A 21,930-nucleotide genomic window follows, 5' to 3' on the forward strand; every position below is an offset into this window, starting at 1 on the left:
CAAACCAAAGTGTATAAACAATAGGGAGTAAACAAAAAAGTATCAATATTTGTATTTCCATAAATAAATAGGGTATTTAATATGAACCTGTATATTGAGCTGTCCATGCATGGCCATCTGCTAGGATCTTGCCTGCCAGCTTTAGAGAGTGAAGTATGTGAGATATGGAGCAGCTGGAAATATACACCCTAAGATACACTTATTGAAGCCCCTGACAATTATTCCAAGACCTGTGGAGTGTAAATATCTTGAAATTTGTGGAAGAAAGGGATAGCGTACCAAAGTTTGCCCATCTGAACGTGCTGCTCCACCAGTGGTGAGAGACTGTAGTGACTCCAGTAACATTAATGGAGTTATAGCAATGCAAAATTTTTGTGACATCAGCATCAAACACTTTGCTTTTCTAGGAATTATTAATCAAAGTTCTGACCTTTTCCCTGAGAAGTTTTGTTTCTTTTTAACTCTGTCTATGAGGTTATCAGATGTACTGTGTTACTGGGATTGTTTTAGCCATGCAAGGCATTCTTAGAGTCTCAGCTGATTTGCTGAAACCAGGATCCGTCCTGATTTCAATAAAACACTGGGATTTCCCAAGGGCTTTCCCAACTGTCATCTCCATTCTAGCAGCATGTATGTGTAGCTGAGCACATCCTCTCCTTTTGCAGGAACCTCAAACCCCAGCTGCTGGTTGCCAGAAAGCATGGCACAGACAATCATATTGCTGCCTTTACATGGAAAGGTGTGTACTGTAACAGCAGGAGGTCAGCAACAGTAAGCCTAACTTGCAGGGGGAAATACCTTCATCTTTGCTTACAGGCAATCACAGCAGAGCTGTGAAAGGGGTAGACTGAGTACACTCACTGTGGAAGGGATAATAAAAGAGAAAAATCAGAAAACCTAGCAGAAGCAAAGTTAGTAGGATAGAGAATGAAGCAGGACTGGGAAGTGAAGGGTAAAAGGAATTACAGATTACATTTTTGGAGTTTTATCTCTGCAGAGACATGGTAAGGTCTGAAACAGATAAAGATCGTTTATATAAATGATCTGAACTGGCAACACAGGTTTAAAAGCTAAGTCCAGGATCTTCTGACACACTGAGGGAGCTGATCTTTAGGCTTGATATGAGACGCAAGCCAGGAATATTTGGCATGACTTCATATTTCCTAATAAAAGCCCACAGTGCCTCACATAGCATCCTACTCTTGTTAAAACAGCAGTAGAATTTTTAATGAGTGAGTGTTCAAGAAATTGCTTTAATGTCCTCCTCAAAAAACTTCCCCTCATATCACAGCACTCTTTAACACCATACACAGGATTGTAACTTTACAGCCTCCCTGGAGCAATTCACTGTGCTTAGCTGCCCCAGACCTGTGCAAGCAGTAAACTGCAACTTGGCCATGGACCCTGTACCCCATCTCCTCCCCCTTGGGGTCTAACAGAAAGTAAGCACCTCTTATCCCTCAAAGATTTTGCACACAAATTTGCATTCTGGCTGAGATGGAGAATGCTTCAAGCTCAAAATATAGAACAGGCTTGAAACCCTTTACGTGTGAGATGCTCCACATGCAGGCAGTGCTCTGGCTGGGTGCAGACAGACTGGCTTCCACAGTCTCCACATGAGCTCCTCCAGGTGACAACTCCTGCCCCTCTGCCCTACATCCATGCAGATACTACACATAATATGAAAATTAGGCCTGGTAGGGAACTTCCTTAATTTTCTTTTCCAGCCTCTGGAGCCTTCTTTCTTCTGTGTGTGTTGAGATTTTTTTGCCTAGCCGTTAGCTGTTGGGGTAAAGAAGGATGTGGCCTGTGCCACCATGGCTGATAGGTGTTCAAAAGGCTGAAGCAGCTTCACACTAGGGCTTCTGGCAGGGAAATTGTTCCCCTTATGCTGCCAGTTTAACTCTCTAGAGTCATAACTTGCCAATCTGAAATGTTGTGAAAGAAACCTATTTTTCTGATCCACTGGTGTTGGCTGAGGCTTATCCCATGTCTCCTGGCCCAGGTTTTGTATGTCTGAGATGTCTCTTAAGTGTGCTGGATGCCTTCTTTGTACAGTCTTGACATCCTGGATCTGTAGCTACCCCACATCATGAGCATTCCATTGCAGCTTGGAATTGCCTTTTGTCTTTATTTTACGTATCTATTTGACAGCAAGGTCAAAATACATGTGCACTGTGGATCCCAGGTCCTTTGCTTCTTTTGTGACAAGCAGGCTATCACTCTGTTCCCTGTGTACTTTGCACTGCTCCTTCTCTGGGCTCTTCATGAGAAGTTATCATATTTCCCTGTCCCTTCAGTCAATGCTGAGTAACTATATAGTCCTCAGGAAAATGTCTCATGTTGGCATGTGATGGTCCATGCTGTCCAATAAGCAGCACACTTCCATCTTCTGTGTCTTTGACATCAATCTGTGTCTGTCTCTACTGCTGATGGTCCTTTTTCAGGCATTCAAGGGAAGAGGCATTGAACCTGGATTTCCCTTTGGCACTGACTCACATGAAAGCTGCTGTAGGGCACAGAGGGCGGTTGACTGAGCAAAGCATGTTAGGTTATGACCCTCTACAGAACAAAACATCAGGTCCCTGAGCATGCCTCTTCCCCTCATGTTCCTTAGAAGACTATCCTGTCAGAGCAGTGATATGCTGTGATCATACAGTCCTTCTTACTGACAGTGAAAAGCCAGTCTAGGCTGAGGTTTTGGTCTTCTGAAGCTGTAGAATCTAAAAATTAGAAATTTGGCTTCAGACTCCAAATTCTGTTTTCATGAACAGCATAGTGCAATCTTTTTTTGAATTGACTCATGGGAGTCCAGCCCCAGGTGTGAAGCACGTACCAGTCTCATGAGATAATTCCCAATCTTCTGGGATGACTGCCAGTCACCCTGAAGCAGTATTGCTTTTCCCATTCAGCTGGAAACATGGGGTTACCTTTTGTATGAGTTGCTTCATGATCAGCCTGATTACCTGATCAGCCCTGGGATCTGCCTCCCCTGTGTCCTCTGGGGTCTTTTAGGAAAGATGTTTCTGCCCCTTCATGCTAACAGCAGCTTTGGCCCCCAAGGGAGAAATGCTTTTCTCATAAATGTCTGGGGGGATCAGTGACAGGATGGGTGTTTCTGGGGCATATGGGCATCTTACACACAAAAGCTGGGTTCCCAGACATATGTTGTGGACACATGTATGGCTCCTAAGTCTCTGCCTGAAACCCCATGCAGCAGTTTTCCATGTGTGACTTCAGGCCAGTGTATGCTCACTATTTCTCTTATGTTTTCAATAGGATGTGGTTCTGTAACTACTCTGACTACACAGGTGCTTCATGGCTCACAGTTTTCTGTCTTTTGTGCATCTTTCCTCTTGAAAATGGCTGCCTTTTTCTATTTCCCAGAATTTCTTTCATAGCCCCTGCTCTGGTGATATTTCCTTAATGCTTTCTGTTTTCTCAGAATGTTTTGATACCATAATCCTGAATTGCCTCTCCGTTGCCAGCTCCTTCTGTCAATAGTTGCTGCCTTGGTGGCTGGGAGTTGCTCTAATGAGTGATTCAGTTTACCCATCAGACTGGGCTGATGCCAGAGGTATTTGTGACCAGCCAGAGGTACTTGTGTAATTGCCAAAAGGTACAGCAGAGGTTGTTGGGAGAGCTCTTCCATCACAGCACATCTGGGCTCACTTTTGGCATCATTAGCAGGAATGATTTGCCCCAAAAGTCCTATGGAGGACATTTATAATGACACCAGTTCGCCAACTGTGTAAAGGTGCAAGTCTGGTGTACCTGAACTCTTCCTTGTCGCTGTCAGGCTGGAAGTTATAGTGGGGAAAAAAGATGTAACTCTGCTAGCTCTTCCCTCAGAGACTCCATCATGGGTAATGAAGCTCCACATTTGAGCAGACTCAGGTTGCCAACAGGGATCTGTTTTTAACCTTACTTTATTCAATGTGTCGGTCCTTGACATACATCTGTATATTCAGCAGAAAAGCTGCACAAGGAACTGTGCTCCCTTTTCTTTACTGCTGAGAGCACCAGACATGAAACTACAGCCTGTCTGAGGCTTGTCCTGTTCTTCTTACATCTCTTTCTCTAAACTTCAATTCATAACATCCTCAGTTTGGTAAGCTTCTTACAAAAGTCAGGATTTGCCCACTGGTCTTGAAGTGTTTTCCCTTTAACTGTTTTCCCTCTACGTGTCTAAGGTATGGTTATGTATCTTGTGTCAGTTATTGCTGTTTGTCCATGTTCATAGGATTGCATTGCAGCTAGTACTACTTTCCAGGTGGAAGAAAATTGTTTTAACAGCACACTTTTAAATGTGGAAAGTTAAATACTTACTACCCCTTCTGCAGCATATGTGTGTACTGATTATCTGTAACATCTGCCAAGGTCTCATTGCAATCATAAGAAAAGCTCTTAACAACAGATCTATTTAGAAAACGAGAGGATGGCTGTGTAAAGATTACATGAGAAGTACACAAAATTCAGTGTAAGTGAACACAAGGTGTGTTGTGGCTTCTTCAGCCCTTTGGAGATCTATGCAGTGCAAGTTGGTATGGCTAGCAAAATAAGAACTGACATGAAGCCATGTGTGGCTGTATACAAGCTACAGTGACATTGCTTTTTTTTGTTGTACAGATGTCTGTATTTGTTATCTAATTCTCACAGATATAAAGTAAGAATCCCACCCCACCCTCTTCTTCTTCCCCCCCCCCCCTTTTTTTTTTTTCCTTTTTCTATTTTAGCATTTTGTCCTCACATCCTTGGCTGGTTGGTTATCTCTCATTTCCTTCATCTATCCTTGCTAGTTTGAAGTGTTTATCTGGATTAGACCCTTGCTTCTCAATAGCCTCCATGGAATAGTGTAATCTCATATTTTACACAAAACTACAGTCTTCAAAAGGAATCCAGGTTGATGGGTGCATTCTGTTCTTCTCAGCCTGCAATACCAGTATCTATTCTGTCCCTGTGGTCTTGAGGAGCAGGAAGAGGGCTGGTAGAAGGGGGATGAGAGAGGAACACGGTCTCTGCATGGTTTCATTCCTCTGGGATGAGAGTCTGCTAATGCCTTTCCCAGCTGCTACAGGACTCTCAGGATTACTCAGCAGCTCGTCTTCTCAGAAAAGAGATGTTTCATGTCATTTTTTCAGAAAGGAGATGGTTTGCTTCCACTTTCTTACTTTCCATGATTCACCCTGCTTACAGATTCACGTTACTCTTCTTCAGGGCTTATACAGTGGTACCTGGCTAGAAATTAATCTTTCTGGTGATCTCTCCCACCATGTTAGCTGCTTGCCTCCTTTCTATGTACTGTATCCTTTACCTTGCAAACACATGTTTTTATTTACTATTGGACTCATTGAAATAACTGCTGCCACAGTATTTACTGCATTTATGCTGGGAAGCTGGAGTGAATTAATAACACTCAGAAGAAAAGCAATTGGAATTCTCAGAAGCCTGTGGCCTTGATAGCACTTCTCTTTGAAAAACCCTATCTACAATATGTAAAATAGGCTTTTATTAAAACAGTCATAGAAGTGCTAGGTGTGAATGGGCACAGACCGGTTTCCAAGTGCTTCTTCTGACCCCTTCCCAGCTGCACCCCACATGCATTCCTCCCGCTTCCAGGAGGGCTGTGACTGGCTTGCTGAATCACCAGCTGCCTACAGCCTGGGTGGGATGGCACAAGACTCTCTACATCATCCCTGGGAAGGAGAGAGAGCTGCTGCTTCTCCCTGCTGCTTTGCTCAGGAGTGCCAAGGGAAGAGCCCTGGCTGACAGAGTGAGGCAGGGCAATATAAGCAAGATAAGGCACTTGAAGAGGTGCAAGTGGCAGTGGGAGCTTGAGGGCTCCTTGGCCCAACTTTCTCCCTTAGGCAAGGAGATATAAAGAAGCTGAAAGTTTAGCATTATCATACAGTGACATATTCAGTTTTGATACATGCTCCTGATACTGAGACATGTAAACCCCACAAATCTTTTCTGTTTTAGCTGTTTGTCACAGTAACTCCTGTGTAAGCTTTCTGTAGAAGCTTACAGATCAGTGAAAACTTAAGTCCCCTGAAGTCAACTGGAAAGATCTTGTTTTCCTGGATGGTGCAGGGCAAGACCACTAGCAAGGATTTTTTATCCTTGTGCATGTTGCAGCACTGAATATAGATTCATTTTTACTATGTGTTCAGGGCCTTCCTATGTGTTGTTGTTAAATACACGGTATCCGGTTATCATGACTGCATGGTAGGTGTAAGTAGAATAGCACTAACTGCTCTGAGCAAGAAGGAATTAGATAGATAACTACACAGCAGAGAAATGAACAAACCATGAGTTAGCTAAATATTTCTGCTAAAAATAAGATCTTTTGGGTGGATTTAAATATAAGATTTTTCTTATTTGGCACCACAATACATCATGCTGCCCTTGTTATGGGCATTATAAGTGCATAGCTGGCTGGGGAATAATGACCCTCCAAATTAATTATTTCCACTTTAATTACACTTCAGATTAATATTTACTGTACGGAATTTGGGGTCTTGGATCAATTTTCTGTGAGAATACCAAGAAAATAGACCTTATCTGTAGAAAGGCCATCCTTTATGCAGACACTTGAATAAAGAACAACCTAGAAAATCACTTTATTGTTCTACTATTTCTTCTCTGATCTTGCATCTGGGATGCAAACATCCTTCATAATTTATGTGATAACAATAACTGGCCCATATGGAATCAAGTTGAGCAAATAGATGTAAGTACAAATTTATGACATGTCATTCACTTGTGTGAATCAAGGATTTTTCTGGAAAGGGAAAATTGTTGTCAATGCTGAAGTTCTTCAGTGATCAAAATATGTAACACATGGTCATTTTCTCAAACTGTCTCAAAACAAATACAAATTTCAGGTTACTGGTTTAGAAAGTCCGTTTCAGTCACCTTGAAATTTGTATTAATTTTCACTCCTGGAAAAAGCAAAGAATCTTACAATAATGACAGCATTTGGGCAGTTAGATCAAAGCAGATATGGCATATATACATTGATAGTGTCTCCCAATTTCGAAATTTTTAGACAGATTTTTGGAGGTCTTCAAGTTACACACCCAAGTTGGAAAAAGGCCTGAATGCAAGAAAACAACCTTGAATGGGAATATTTTCAAGGCTTACAAAGTTAACATCTGGCTCTAAACTCTGGACAGTACTCTGGCCCCTTGCTGTGAAGCTGAGGACAGACTCCAGGCTTGTTTTGGGTTTTATGTTTGTGAGAGGGCTGGATGATTCAAGGCCACATGCATTTCACCAAGGTTTCCAGAGCTGGGTCCTCAGGGAAGGGTGGTGGACGTGACGCCAGACCACGTGCAACCCCTGCCTCTCCCCTCTGAGCTCCTTGTCACTGTCCTCGCCCCCATCACTGTCAGTGGCCTCAAGGCAGCTTTCATTGCCTGCAACCCACTGGGGCCAGGGAGTTCTTTGCATTTACTCAAGTATTGGGTCAGTCCTGTTTGTTTCACTTTTTTAATGGGATCCTGTAGTGCCATCCAGGTTTTATACACCATCAACTCCAACCCATCCAGTTGGACAGAAAAAACTTTGACTGACACATTGTCAGAGCAGCCTTTGGAGACCAAATCCACTCTTGTACTGATTTTCATACTGTGTGAAACTTGACTTCCTTGGAGCTACTCTGGAGTTGCACCAGTGTAATTGAAAGTGGAATCAGGCATCAGAGTATCCTTTATTTCCCTGGCTGAGGAGAACTGAGTTATCAATGTGAACATTTGAATGTGAATGAAGCTAGAGAAATGGAATTCTGTAGCCAAAGGCTTCAGTGAAATGCCTTCACCTGTGTTTAACACAGGCTGGTGATAGTCATTTATTCATAAATTCAATCCTAAGGAGGACTTCACCTTGTCACTTACTGTATAAAATCACAATTAACGTACTATAATGGACTTTAAAGGGCAAACTCTGTAGAATGATTTATATCTCATAAAATATTACATGAAACCCTTTCTCCTGATATTTTTTGGTCATGTTTACCCTTTCTGCCTGTGTTTGAAATGCAACTTTATTTCTTGCTTTATGCTTGTGCAAAGCTGTGGGATATCTGGAATAATGGAGAAAATGTAGGAAAATAAGTATTTAGGTAAAGCAGCCATTTTGCAGCGACTAAATCCTGTTGACATAGCACCTAATTTTCTATTCTCCACTAGTCTTTAAAGAACAATAATACAGTAAAGGAAGAGATAAAGAAGTAAGTTGGAATCTCTCCATCTTCTGCTTGGTCCTTCCTTCTTTTCTTGGCAGATATAGAAGCAAAATCCCAGTGTCACAAACCCTAGCAAGGGCTGTCAGTCTGTTGTGGCCTATGCTGAAATGCTCTCCCTTCCCCTCCCAACCCACCCCTCTACCCAAAATACTCCACTAGATTTCCTGGTTTTACAACAGCTATTTAATATCTGGTAAACTAAAGGAAACATACAAAAGTAGAGGACTGCATTAGTGATTAATGTGTAAGGACCCCTGGCTTGTGCCATGCACAACCCAATGAAGATGGAAGGTTAGGAAACCACTGTTGAAATTTTTATGCTTTCTCATGTGGTCATACCAAAACATTTCTGCTGTCAGTGTTTTAGGGATCTTCAAAAATCTGATTATTCCTGCTTGCTCTGCATTTATCATCTATGACTAGACAAATGCAGCTTATTTGCTGCTAAGTCTCTTATTGGGTAAGAACTATAGACACAATGAATTGAAATTTGAAACTGTTGCTTCATTGTAAAGAAGGATAGCTGCAATTAGGAGCAGGAGCCACATGTCAAAGAGTGGGAGCTCTGATGACTATGCTAATAAATGAAAATAATTTTAACTCTACTGTTCAGCCTTAAAAGACCTAACAAATCAAATGTATTTTTGATATAAATAGCTGGGACTCCCAACTGAGGGTTAAGCAAATTCCTCTCCATATTTTCCTAGATCCTAGGCAGGATCAAGACTACCTTCCACTATCCTGGTTCTTGGGACAAAAATATTCACGGCTCCTAGATATCTTCTGGCTATGTATGTGTTTATGATCATATATGTTTTGACATTACAGAGAAGGAGAAAGAGAACAATATAGCTTGATGTGAAATTCAGGGTTGAGAAGAGGAGGGGAGGGCAGTGTTTCAGGAAGTTTTTTTTCTCCTCCAACAGTCAGTATATCGTAGCTGAAATCGAAACCCTATAGCAAGCTCCCTGAAGGAAGCAGCATAATAAATAGGTCTTTAAGGTCCTTTCTGAATGACATGGAATGAATGCCTCTCTCTTTCCCCCTCTCTTCTCCCAAGGTAGACTTAGAAAATTATTCTCCATGTAGAGATATGTGATCTGTGCTAATGGCAGCAAATGAGAATGCCAGCTGCTGTTTCACCCTCTCTTGCACCCCTGCCCTGCTCCCACCTCCCCATAGTCACTCTGGCAGTAGTTTCATGCTTTATTTCAGACTTACTGTTTGAATAATGATAATAATGTCTTGCACTCCTGTAGTGTCTTTCATCTGAGGACTACAAAGCTGTTTTACAAACATTGGCTCTATAGGGGTTCATTCAGCAATGTACTAAAGATGATCACAGAACCAACATAGAGTCCTATAATCACGCAGTTGGTTATTTACTCCTTGCAAATCTATGTCATCTATATCCATCGCACAGTAAAAACTTTATGACTATCTTTACAAGATGCAGTGAATATATGCAAGTTTAATGCATAGAAAAAATTTTAAAAAAAACTTACTGCAGTCTTCCCAGGAGGAGGGATACTATTTATTCACTCCTTACTACAAAATGAAAATTGGAAACTAATGAGGTATTTGTGCAGCATTATTTAAGACAGGTTCGTGTCTGCTCTAGCAGGAAGTTCTGTTCTCTCTACAGTCTGAATTAAAATTTCTGTGTCCTTGCTGTAAACGTCCAAACAACCCTGGATTTTGTGACCTGGGAGAGGTTGAACGCACACCCTTGAAGCAAGGTCCTCTGTATTCTTAGAAAGTTTGGGATTCTTGATCTAAGCTATGCAACTTGCAGTTCCCATTTAATCTAAACTTCATGAGATGTGTTTTGTTGTGTTTTTCTGTTATATGCATGCAGGGTAAGGCCAAATTCTGCCCTTTTTGCTGTTGATAAGCAAATTTCACTACTTCCAGTTCCCATAAAAAATGCATGTCTGCTTGTTATCTTCCCCCCCCCAAAGCTTCAAATTGTTGCTGGGAAATTTCACAACTGGGCTTTTTCTAATCAGTTTTATATCAGCATAATGGGATCTCTCATGGTATGTCAGAATTTTATTTTCTTCTGTCTCTATCTCAATCATAAAGAAGCTGAGCAAAAATGATAAATAGGCTCTCCAGATATTTTGAATTAAAAATAAAAAAGAAATTTCAGCTAAAAATGAATACATATAACTCAAAAACATGCCTTTTTTACAGTTTATCTAATAACTCACTAGATTTTGACCAAGTGACTTCACAGACTTTTCAGAAGAATCTATGAATCCTGGCTCCCTCCATATTCAGTGCTCAAGTGAAAACACAGAAAATCTGCTTTCATTGTCACTGTCCCAGTTTGTTATTATGTGCTCAACATCCATAATTAGGCACTGTGTTTTGAGAAGATCCTGTGGTCACGTAATCACCTAAATAAACTCCAGATAAAGTCCATATGGGCCTTGAGATAAGTGTCATGTATTTTGATTCCTCAATGAAAAAAACAGCTCTGTAGAGATTTCTGGAATCTTCATGTGTTTTGAGACAGGCCATGCCTTATGCTTGGATTATGCAGCCATATTTTCTTCTTATAATTTATAATTTTTTTTTCTGGAAAAAGTAGGCATAAGGAAAACTGTACTACAATAAACCAGTTTGGAAAGATTGTTGAGGACTTAGATGAAACAGAATCACTATCTTTGAAAACTCATTCAGCCTGGGATTGCAGTTCACAGTGGAGTGAATCCCAGACACACAGAACTTGGCACAGCTCAGGGGAGGTGCTTTTTCAAGAATTAGCTGAAAGGTGCCAGAAGGAAGCAAAATGGAGCCAAGGAAACTCCAGGGCTGCTTGGAACTTCACAAGCTTGTCCCCTGGAGATGATAATTTTCTCGACAGAAGAATATGTGTGTGGATTTTTTGTTACCTTAAAATCTACTTTTAAAAAGCTTACTTTTTCAATATAGTTTTACTTAGGGTGATGGCTTGGCCACATTATGCCTCTGACCAACACCTTAGGCCAGCTGTCACTGGGACTCTGGTTTGATCTGCCCTTACAAAGGCCACTGCAATTAGAACTCAGCCTAGGAAAGAAAGCAGTAACTACCTGAGGGGAGGTATGGACTTGGCATCCGTAAGGGGACAAGGTAAACCTGACAAAAACCAAAAAGCAATAGAGCTCCAGTTGTCCTGTAACCAAGAAAATCCAACACCAAGTCTATGTATGACCTTGTTATGATGAAATGTAAAGCTTTTTTAATTGAATGGTTAGAGCAGGATGGGTACTTGGAGTTGACACTACAAAACAAGGACGTACTAGTGAAATACTGTTTGCTTTTTAATTCGCAGTTCTGTCTGTTGAATTAATTTGGTATATTTTCTGTTCCTCATCCAAGAAATCCCAAAACAAGACTCAGAAAAGCCCTCCAGATTTGGCACTAAATCTCTATGGATACAGCCAGGAAAACTATTTCAGGCTTCTCTCCATCAGATTTGAATCAGCCTAAGCTAACTTGTCAGTGCTACATTACCTGTCACTGCCATCAGGGTCATATTGAAAACATGTGTAATTTTAGACATTGTCTAAGCATAGAATAAACTGAAATTTCTTCTTGAGAAGGTATAGGAGTCTTTTTCAAAAGACAAAAAAATTTCAGAGCAGACACCTGAAGTTTCCATTTGAAAACATGTCTTGTGGCTGTGTGACACTTCAAAACACCTGTCTAAGATATCTACCCACCACTGCTCTATGAATCTTTGCCTCCAGCCACTTTTGATTTGTGGACCTGTAGAAAGTGTTCCATGTAGGTATGGGCACCTACATAAGGGCATTTAACCTGGTAGCAGTGACTTTCTGAAAAGTATATTGATATTTCAATGCAAGTGTTCCCCCAGGTGTATAATTTCCAGCTTTTCCATGCTTCACACACATCTGCAGCTTCACTGCACCCTTGGGTTCCCTGGCCATGGAGACCAAGTACAAAGTCAGAGGCACATGCACTGGGCTCTGGTCTCTATACCTGTACAAGCTGTATGACTTGAGCAGGGAGTTTCAAGGGATGCAGTTGCACAGGTGAAACCTGAGTTACCTTTTGGAGACCCCTAGGACTCGTCCACAAGGGTGGAAGCCTTTCTCCTGTGGGCCTTGCAAAGCATTTGTTAAAAATCACTGAATTGCACTGAATGACATCAAACAGAAGAGTTAGGTGTATGGAAGTAAAAGCTAAAAGCTGGATATGAGTGTTTAATGACAGAAGGTAAAGGCAATGAAGTACATTGGTAAAGGCATTCGGTAGTGGTGCAGAGCTGAAGGAAAATGTACTTCATGCAGGAATGGTGAAGTTTCATTTTTCCATTATCCTCAGGAAGGCCCCACAGTCCTTGCTGGAAAGGCATGAGAGTGATGCAAAATATTGTGAGTGACTGAGCTGTATGGTAATCAAAACCACCCTTGCTGTAGCAGGATATACATCTTTGAAATTATTCTGCTCCAAGGTCATGCTCCCACCCACAGGACAGTCCCCAGGATGCTGGGGAAGATTACTAAAATGACTCTCTGTGTTGTTGCAATGTTCTTGCACCATCACAAGCTTCTTGGTATTTTAGAAGTGCCACTGAAGGGAGATTGGGTGGTGCCTGCATGCAGCAGCTGCAGAGATACATCGCATTACTGTAAATTCCTGAGTGGGCTGGAAGGCCTCCCATGGAAACGGAGGTTTGGTACCTAAATCGCCTCCAGGTGCCTGCCAGCAGCCTCCTTGCGTAAGGACCAGCGTTTACATGGTCACAGATAGGGGTGTGCACGTCAGCACCCACCTCTCAGGCAGAGGACCAGCTCTCAGATGTGTGCCTGTGCATACTGGCAATGCCCAGTGCAAAAAGCAATTAATTTCCTTAGCTACTGCTACCCTGTAAATAATACGATAGCACCAGTATTTTCTAGTATATTTCCCCTGTGGGGAAAACAAACCAGTTTGGACTCGGGGCATAAAGCTGCCTTCAAACATACATGCACAGCTGACATGGATTTCCGTGGCACCTTGCCCTGAATGTATAATTGCATTGGGGTTTGAACAGCTTTGTTTATTTGTATATTTTGTTAATGTGTTTTGCACCTCAGGCATGTACTTTACAAATGCAAATTCTTTGGCTTACTGGGGTAATTTACAGCTTTTAAAGTCTAATTTCTGAACCATTTTGCAATAGTAAAAAGCCCTTGTTTAGTGAGATCCTTTGCCAGGAGGACCTTTGCTGTCTTTTCAAAAAGGTGCAGGGCATTCCCACCTCCCACTGAAATCAGCAACACTCAGCCCACCATAGGGAAGCTCACAACGTCCTCAGCCTGGCATGCAGGAGAAAAATCAACCAAACTCCTCCTTCTAAATCATTATATTGCAGGAATACTCAAGGGCCCAGGGCAGAGTACAAAGCACACTCCTGTATCCAACATCCAAACACAGAGAGAGGAGAGGGAGAGGATAATCCTGCACAGAGGAAATGAGAAGAGAGTATCTAGTTTAGGGAAGAGCTGAGGAGATTCAGGGATGGTTTTCAAGTAGGAGCTGGCATTGGTTTTCCCACCACTAGCAAAACCCTGCCGTGGGACTGACAGAAAAGGACATACAGGCTCCGGCTTTGGCGTGGACAAGAAACTTGGGGTTAGTGATGCATCGTCCTGCAAAGGCTCAGGACTGGTGCAACAGAGGAGGAGAATTACCTCCAAGTTTTAGATGGGTAAATAGGACAAAGAATGGTCTCCAGATTTCTTCAGAGATGTTATAAGAAGCTTAAATCAGATCTCTGACTTTCTCTCATGTTTCTTAAACATGCAGCGGCTTTCCAGCTGCTCTTCAATGGCAGTTCTCATTGGGGAAGGAGTAGGCTGGTTTCTGTCCCAAAACCCTGCAAGAAGTGTTTTGTACTTGGCTGAATTAAGGGCATTAGCCCAGTGTTATACCATAACAAAACTGGGCCCAAGCTTGCTGTGTTACAAAATGTTTATATTTGTATAACTGCTTCCTGAAGCAAAACTCTTAAATTTTAAATTGTAAGTACTTAAGATGTAAAGGTTTTTTTTTTGTTGTTGTTTAATAGTTTATTTAAGGAATAAGAAATGGGAAGAGAAGGGTTGCTTAGTTTTTTTAAGAGCCACTGAGGTTTTAGAGTTATTCCAAGCCTTGGGGTTAATTTTCAAAATGAAGTCTTTAAGAAAATAGCTTTCTAATAAAATTTTAAGATTTGGAAGCCTCTATTCTCTGGAGATTTTAGGCAACTTGGTTTATTAAGGAATTTTACCACTAATAATTCTCAGAAATAACTGTGCTGAAATTAAAAGGGCTTGTGATGACAATGGAGTGTACTGGTTCCCTTTGCAGCTAAGAACCAGGGGGTCACAGGAAGTGCATTAGTTGCTTAGTTTATCCATTCTGTTTTGTGATGAGAAAGTTGCTTTAAGCCAGCTCTGCTCAGCCCAAAGCCCTGTTTAGACATGAGAGTCATATCTCACTGATCCAGCTACTCCCAGCTTGCATCAGCTTTACCTTACACTGGTGTCTTGTAGTTGTGAATTGCTGAGGCTCATGCCGTTTTGACACAGGGCTTAAAGCAGCTCAGCAAGTCAGAGTGAGACTGTGTTCGGGCATATGGGGTCTGATCCGTTAAACTTTTGGCCATGCAGCCCAGCATAATTGTATTCCTCCTATTCACAAGCGGCTAAATTCCTACAATAGGTTGCTTATATATACTTTTTTCCTCCCTATCTGACTAATAAGATTTTTCAAGGCTCAAAAACCACACAGCCTTGAAAGAAATCCTTTCTTAGTTGCTTAACAAAGATACGCCTGGACTTTGTGCAGATGGTGTGGGTAGCTGTCATATTAACCCCTGAAGCTGCTGTCAGGATTCCTGGTTTACTCTAGAGGAGGGCAGAGGAAAATAACACTTTGCCCTTATAAGAACAACACTCATTTGAAGATGGACTGAAATGTTAAAATTACAGCCAACAATATTTATTAGGGTCTCTTTCACCTCAAGGGTCTCTCAGGTGATATCATCCTTGTTTCAACTGGAGGAAAATGCAATGAGATGCAATTCTGCTATTCACTGGTGAGTGCACAACACCGTGGTATGAAATCTGATCCCAACTCAGGTCACTGCCTCCCAGCCATGCCTGAGGCACAGGTCTGCTCTTCCCGGCTTCATAGCCCACAAAATGGTTATGTTTCATTTCCCTCTGTTTGGGGTCAAGTACACGACAGATCTGTGAGATTGTATGGTAAGGCTTCAATCCTCCCTGGAGACCTGTAGGGATGCCGTAGAAGCAGTGTGTCTGAGAAAAGAGAACAACACTCTCCAAACATGCTAGGTTTCACCAGCCCTCTAAGTGTTGTTGAAATAGGTGAATAAAGCATGAAACATTTGGTGGTAAACTTTTAGGGTTGCACTTGATCTGCAGGAGGCCCATAACACGCTGCCTACCATACCCAGGAGAAAGTTATTTCTAATTGTTAGGAGTTTATTCCAATGTGTAAAAGTAAATGCTGACCTTCATGACATGGTAGCTGAATGCCATTGGAGGAGTAAGGAACTGAAATAGTCAATAATACTTCAGAGGTATTTTTGTTTAAATGTCAGTGCAAAACTATTCCTTTTTTTTTTTTCCTGTTTTCTTTCTATTTCATTGGAAATTGCTAAAGAAGTATGCATGCTTAAACAAACATGGATGAAACACAAATGAAAACATTTGCAGAATTTAGTCCAAGATCTAGCTGCCCACATGCCTTCTGAAGTTCAGTAAACCTAGAAATTTGTTTCCTGAAGCTTTAAGTGTAACTCTTGTCATAGTACAACTTGTGGGTCTGCAGAATAATAAACTTAGAGATAACAAGACACCCTTATCCCAGTTTTGAACAGTAGTAGGAAATGCTGACGGCGTGCATCATTGCCTTGTGCTGATCCAGACTTCTTAAATTTCTAGCTTCACTCACTTTCAGCCTTCGAAAAAGGATCACTGTAAAGCCACACTGTTGCGATTTACCTTGTGAACTCTGCTTAAAACTGAGAATCAGACTTATACACAGCCTGCTGAGATAACTCTAGTGGTCTGAGAAGGCAAAAATATCCAAGAAATTCAATGTTAAGTTTCAAACTCTGTCTTTAAACCTGTCCTTCAGTCCCTATGATTTCTGCTTCTGGTAGGTGACAGCTGTAGTGATTTTGAGGATCCCAGTGTCTGAGCTGTTTGTTAACTCTTTTCACTCAGGCTGAGGTTTTATATATCCTTGCTGAAGGTCATGTGGTAATCTCCACTATAAAAAACAAAGGCAAAGATGCAGGGCAATAATCTTGTATGCATCAGGGGTTTTTTTACTAATTTTGATTTCTTTTTCTTTGAACAGTGAGGAAGAAGAATGACTAATTTGGCTCTCTAGTATTTGCCAATATTTAATCTTAAGGACTGGATTGTGGGTGGGGATTTTTGTAAAAAACACTAGAATAAAATTGCTGTTGAAAAACTATTTACTCAGAATACTGACCCATTATTTATTTCTTTTGAATGTTAGCAGTTTAAGTAAAGTAAAAGTGTAGGTATGATGCGATAATTTCTCATATAGAAGGCTTTGGAAACAATTTCACTTCAAGATCACTGTAGTACTTTAAACTGTGTAGTATCTGCTTTGTGTATTCAAACCAGGAAGTGTGATTTTCCCTCTCCTTCTCTCCAGAAGATGACATGGGTAGATGTTCAGTTGTGATGTATGTGGTCGTGAGGGATGGGTTGATCTGAATAGGCCTAGGCCATTTCTGAATATTGACTGAAAAGGTGTCATAGTCTGCCTCTGAGTGTTCTGTATCATCTTCACTAAGAAAATCATGAATCCACTGGCTGTGCAGCTCAGCACTGAGAAACCCTGGTATTTCCAACCCATCTGTGTATGTATACATATGTAGAACGTTCCCACTGTGCTGTGCTTTTACCTCCCTTCTACACTCTAAACCATCTCATAATTGGCATCTTTGCTTTGGTGGTCATTCACAACCTAACGTATCTCAGCATTAGAAAACTCCTCCATTAATTTTATCTCGTGGTTTTTTGCAACACTTGTCTTTCATGATAAGGCACCGTGCCCTCTGCTGTCTCCTCACGGCTCGGCATTCACATCCTGCAAATAGCCATGCTCCCTCCCCTTGTCCTCCAGAGCTCAATCAGAATGTGCTATTAACAACTGGGCTCTCTCTCCACACTAGTTTTCCTGCCCTTCTCAGAATTCATTCCAGTTATCTTTCAGGTAACAGCATGCCCAGAAATTAAGGCTACATTCCAGTGTCTGAAACGAAGCTCATAGTGACTTAAGCCAAAATATCTTTGGTCTGTTTTGCTACTGTATTACTCTTCCCTGCATGTCCAATTTGCTGCATACTACTACTATTAAATCTCTGTTGACATTACCGCTTTCCAGGTTTCTCCCTCCCATTGTGTGACTATTTCCCATCTGGGCTTTTCTCACGTGGGAAATATTCACACAAATTCAAGACTTCAGCAGAGCTTCCCAGCTGCATTAGACATTTCACCAATAAATCACTGTTTCCTGTGGCAGAAGAGAAAACTTATTGGAACAGCCTTTCAAATCCCAGATGCAGTGATACTCACCCTTTCTTATTCCCTTACTTCCAAATCCTGCGTAGTATCACAAGCAAAATTTTAAACAGAAAATTGAATCCAGCAGGATTTTAGGGAGGATTCAAATCTGCAGTCCTAAGAGTTGGCAAGGATCTCCTTGCTACCTCTGAAAGACATTGAAAAACTGACTGGAAAAAAGCTGAGTTTATTTTTGCTGTGTTAACCAAGGTTATGACCTAGTGCACAGCCATCAAGATTATTTCCCTGTTCCTTAAGTTTTGGCCGAGTTGATGTTGTATTTTAGCATTGTTGTGATGAGGTAGAGTTGATTTAGACACCTGGCCACCCTGCAGGGTAAATACAGATTATAGGGGGTGTTCAGGAGAAACAGCCTGACAGCCTCTTGCTGGTGTTGTGCAAGGCCAAGACCCTTCAGAAAACAAAGCAATTCCCATAGGAACATTGTCAGTGTGACTTCAACCCTGAGGATGATGAAAAGATAATAGTTCATCCAGAGTTCTTCGGTGTCCAGTGAGGAGGTGAAACGGGCTAAGGCAGTTCAGACCCTGGACCACCTAGTTCAGGGCTCTGTTCCCAGCAGTGTCTCCAGGAGGGCAAGGATGAGAACAGGGCAACCATATGTGGTAATTCCTTCTTTCACCCTACAAATATTTTCAGCTCAGGGGATTTCCTGGCCCTGGAGAAGCTTTTCTGTTTTGTCACAGGGGATTTCTATTTCAAGCACTTGTCCAATCTCTCCTCAAGCCTATGTAAACTTTTTACATTCATATAGTTCTTTGGTAAAAGCTCTACAGGCTCTCTAATTGCTGACTAAAGAAAACACTTCTCTGTGTGACAAACCCAGCTCCATTTACCTTCATCTGGTGGTGGCTCTGGTTCTTTTATTGGACAAGAGAATGAGCATTCATTCACAATCCAGCCACTCCTCACTACTCTCGATTTTGTAGACCTTTATTTTATCTCCACCAAGTCCAGGCAGAAGAGTCCAAGACTACTCAGGGATTCTTCACATGAAAGACATTTTATACCTTTGATCATTCCTGTTTCCTTTCTTTGAGTCCCTCTTCCAGGGCTCTCAAATTGGTTACAATACTGAAGGGAGGTAATGGAGGAATAGTACAGTGGCACAATGATTTTTCATGTTTTCCTTTTTGTTAATTTTCCAGCTCCTTGCTGACTTGAGTTGCCTTTGGATCGAGCCTGAAGTCTCTGCATGTTGATAACATGCAACAGCCTGTGTTGCTGGAGAAAAAAGACTTTACTGTCTGGTCACTGCTAGAATTAAGTTTCTTTAGCAATAGATCAGATCTAAGATGAAAGATTACTAACACAATTCAGGGCAGTTCCTGGATTTCTTAGCTCAGGTAAATCTGTAAATTAAGCAGTGCCAAGGTTTGAGCCTTGGAGCTCAGTAATTGGCACCTTCAGTATGTGCTCCTGGCTGTGGTTTCGTCCTGCACCAACCTGCCCTCTCCCAAACAACTTCCAAGTGTGCTGCAAGAATTTGCATGGACCAAAGGTGGTTCCCAAAGCAGTCTGGCTGCAAATCAGATGCTGTTAGTTCCTTTTACTGTGATTTAGAGGATGAGAGAGACTAATAGTCTAAATATGGCCAAACATGCCAGCTGGGCTCAGAGACAGGGAAAGGGTCTTGGATATATCCAAAAGCTTCCTTGTGGAATGATGACATTAACAGAAGCAAGGGCAGGATCTAGAACAGGCATGGAAATAGTTTGACCTGATTGTGGGACACTAAGAAATTAATACCAGCATTGGTTATGCTTTTTGCATTTAGGTATGACAATGAGTTTCTGTCTCCATAACTTTCCACCTGCCCACTGTTCTCAAGCATCCAAAACTGGGGATGATTGGATTATTCTAGATAAGAAGATTCATAAATCTATTTTGCTGCAGGGCATGAAAGAATCCATACTGAGGGGAAATGTTGATTTAATTGATTTCATTGCAAAGCCAGTTTAAGGAAATCAGCTACAACTTGCATGGAAGGCAATCCTAAGGGCTGGCTGCTTTTGACTATGATGAAAGGCAATCCATATAGTTTACAAAGGTAAATGTAGCTTGGGTGTAGAAAGGTGCAGGCCTTCTCCATTTGCCTCAGTGGTGTGTTACCCCAAAGCATTTCTACTGCTTTAGGTGTCATCACTGCCATACTCACTTTACTGATCTATCCTAATGCATCTCTTTTCTTTCGGTTGCAGGAGCACTGGCAGCATAAAAACAAATTTCCATTTACATTTTTTTACCATATGGGGTGACAAATAATATATAAGGTTACTTTAATGGAAAGTGACGAGGGACAGGAAGTTTATTGTTGCAGTTAATTTACACTGTGCATCAAGAGCATTTACATATAGTTAATGCACCATTGCCAGTGGTTGCCCTGTTGTTTGTGCAAGTCTTTTACATAGCAACAGAGAGAAGAGAACATTTGAACAGATAGAAGAAATTAGGCACAGGCAGCAGAGATTCACATCTAATAAGTAAAGCTCCAAGTGCTTACAGAGACTAGTGTAAGTAGAGGAGGATTGCACTGGATATTTTAAGTTGCTTTTATGAAAACTGGTGAAATAATGACCATACTTGTTTATTGATACTGGTTTAATGAGGAGAGGCTAGCATTCCCAATGAGTGATTTGCATTAATCATCAGTTACTTATTTTGTGGCTATGAGATACAAAGAAGATAAAAGAATGTTAAAAAACTAAAATCAAAATTCTGCAGTTGGGAAATGCCAAAATTAAGTTCCTTGATTGGAAATGTAATTAAAATGGAACAAGTTGGAAGTTATGGGGGCAATGAACACAATAAGAAATAGATGTTTTCTCCCCTTGTAAAGTGGTTGTTGCAATTCTAAAGCTTGAAAGTGTTAGTCATATAGTACACAAACTCTCAGTCTGAGTCTTAAAAACTAGTTCTTTTATGTTACTATTTTAATGATTAAATATGGAGCCTATTGAATAAGAGGAACCTCCTCTCTACTTATGCTTACTGTACTTGAAAAAAGTGCTACACAATTTTCTGTTACCTTTAGACTCTAGACTCTTGCCAAAATTCCAGAAGCTCTCAGACCATTCCCAGCAAACTGGAGGTTATATCTATATTCCCCAAACACAGAGCTGGCTGCACAGATGGACAGTTCCTGGGGACCCTCTTACAAATTACAGAGGACCTTGCCTGACTACAGCTGATCATGCTGTGATTTTCCTGATCCATCCTGTCTTAGGGAGTTTGTTTGCTGTGCACTGCCTGCTGCCCTGAGCAACACCTGTTTCCTGCTGATGTCTACAAAGTTGTCACAGACAGATGAACCTCAGCAATCCCCAGTTCTCCTTTCCTTGTGCTTGCACTGTGTTCTCAATCCTTCTGGTAGCATTTGTGTGTAGTATCTCCTCTGAGGCCTTCCAGGACCAGAATGAAAACAAAGGCAAAAAATTTGTGAAACAAGTTAGTTTCTGGGGAAAAAAAACACACCATATGGTTTTATTTAGTGATTTGTGAAGCATTGTATCCCATACCTGGTGTATGCAAAGGCTTGCACCTACAGCAAGACAGATTTTGAGCCTGCAAGGGTGTCAGCACCTTGTACCAGTCTATATGGCAGGAGTGGGAATAGAAAAGGCACTGAGGAGGCAGCAACACAAACATGTCTTTTTGCCTGTAAAGGAAAAAGAAGTTAGGGGGGAAAATGTCTTGACTATTTAATCTGGAGAAAAAGGAGAGATCAAAGAGTGGAGAAATTTGCTTGGAAGGATACTGGCTGACCTTGTGAAGACAAAAGCAAATCTTCTACCAAAGCTTAGTCTCATTTTGGCTTTCATTCTATTGCTGGGAAAGTCAATGCACTAAGACATAGGAAATAAGTGGAGAGGAGCTACTTTCCTATCCCTCACTGGAGAGCCGGGTCCAGCGGAGGGACCACTGGGGACTGGCAGTGTGAAGCAGGCAGGTGGTGACACATCCCCAGTCAGAAGTTACGTGGGCTGCAACGACCTGCTCTGCTCATATTGCCATAGTAGCAATCAACCTACATCATGAGGATGCATCTGG

At 41.5% G+C, this 21,930-nt stretch overlaps 1 pseudogene across 1 annotated transcript in view; it reads left to right on the forward strand.

Annotated features, from left to right (window-relative positions):
• Positions 1 to 21,930, forward strand: part of LOC146768249 (uncharacterized) — a 160,978-nt pseudogene that overhangs the window by 47,864 nt on the left and 91,184 nt on the right. The window lies entirely within an intron of this gene.

Source organism: Lonchura striata, chromosome 2 (assembly GCF_050655825.1).
Source record: "Lonchura striata isolate lonStrDom1 chromosome 2, ASM5065582v1, whole genome shotgun sequence".
In the NCBI taxonomy this organism is placed as follows: domain Eukaryota; kingdom Metazoa; phylum Chordata; class Aves; order Passeriformes; family Estrildidae; genus Lonchura; species Lonchura striata.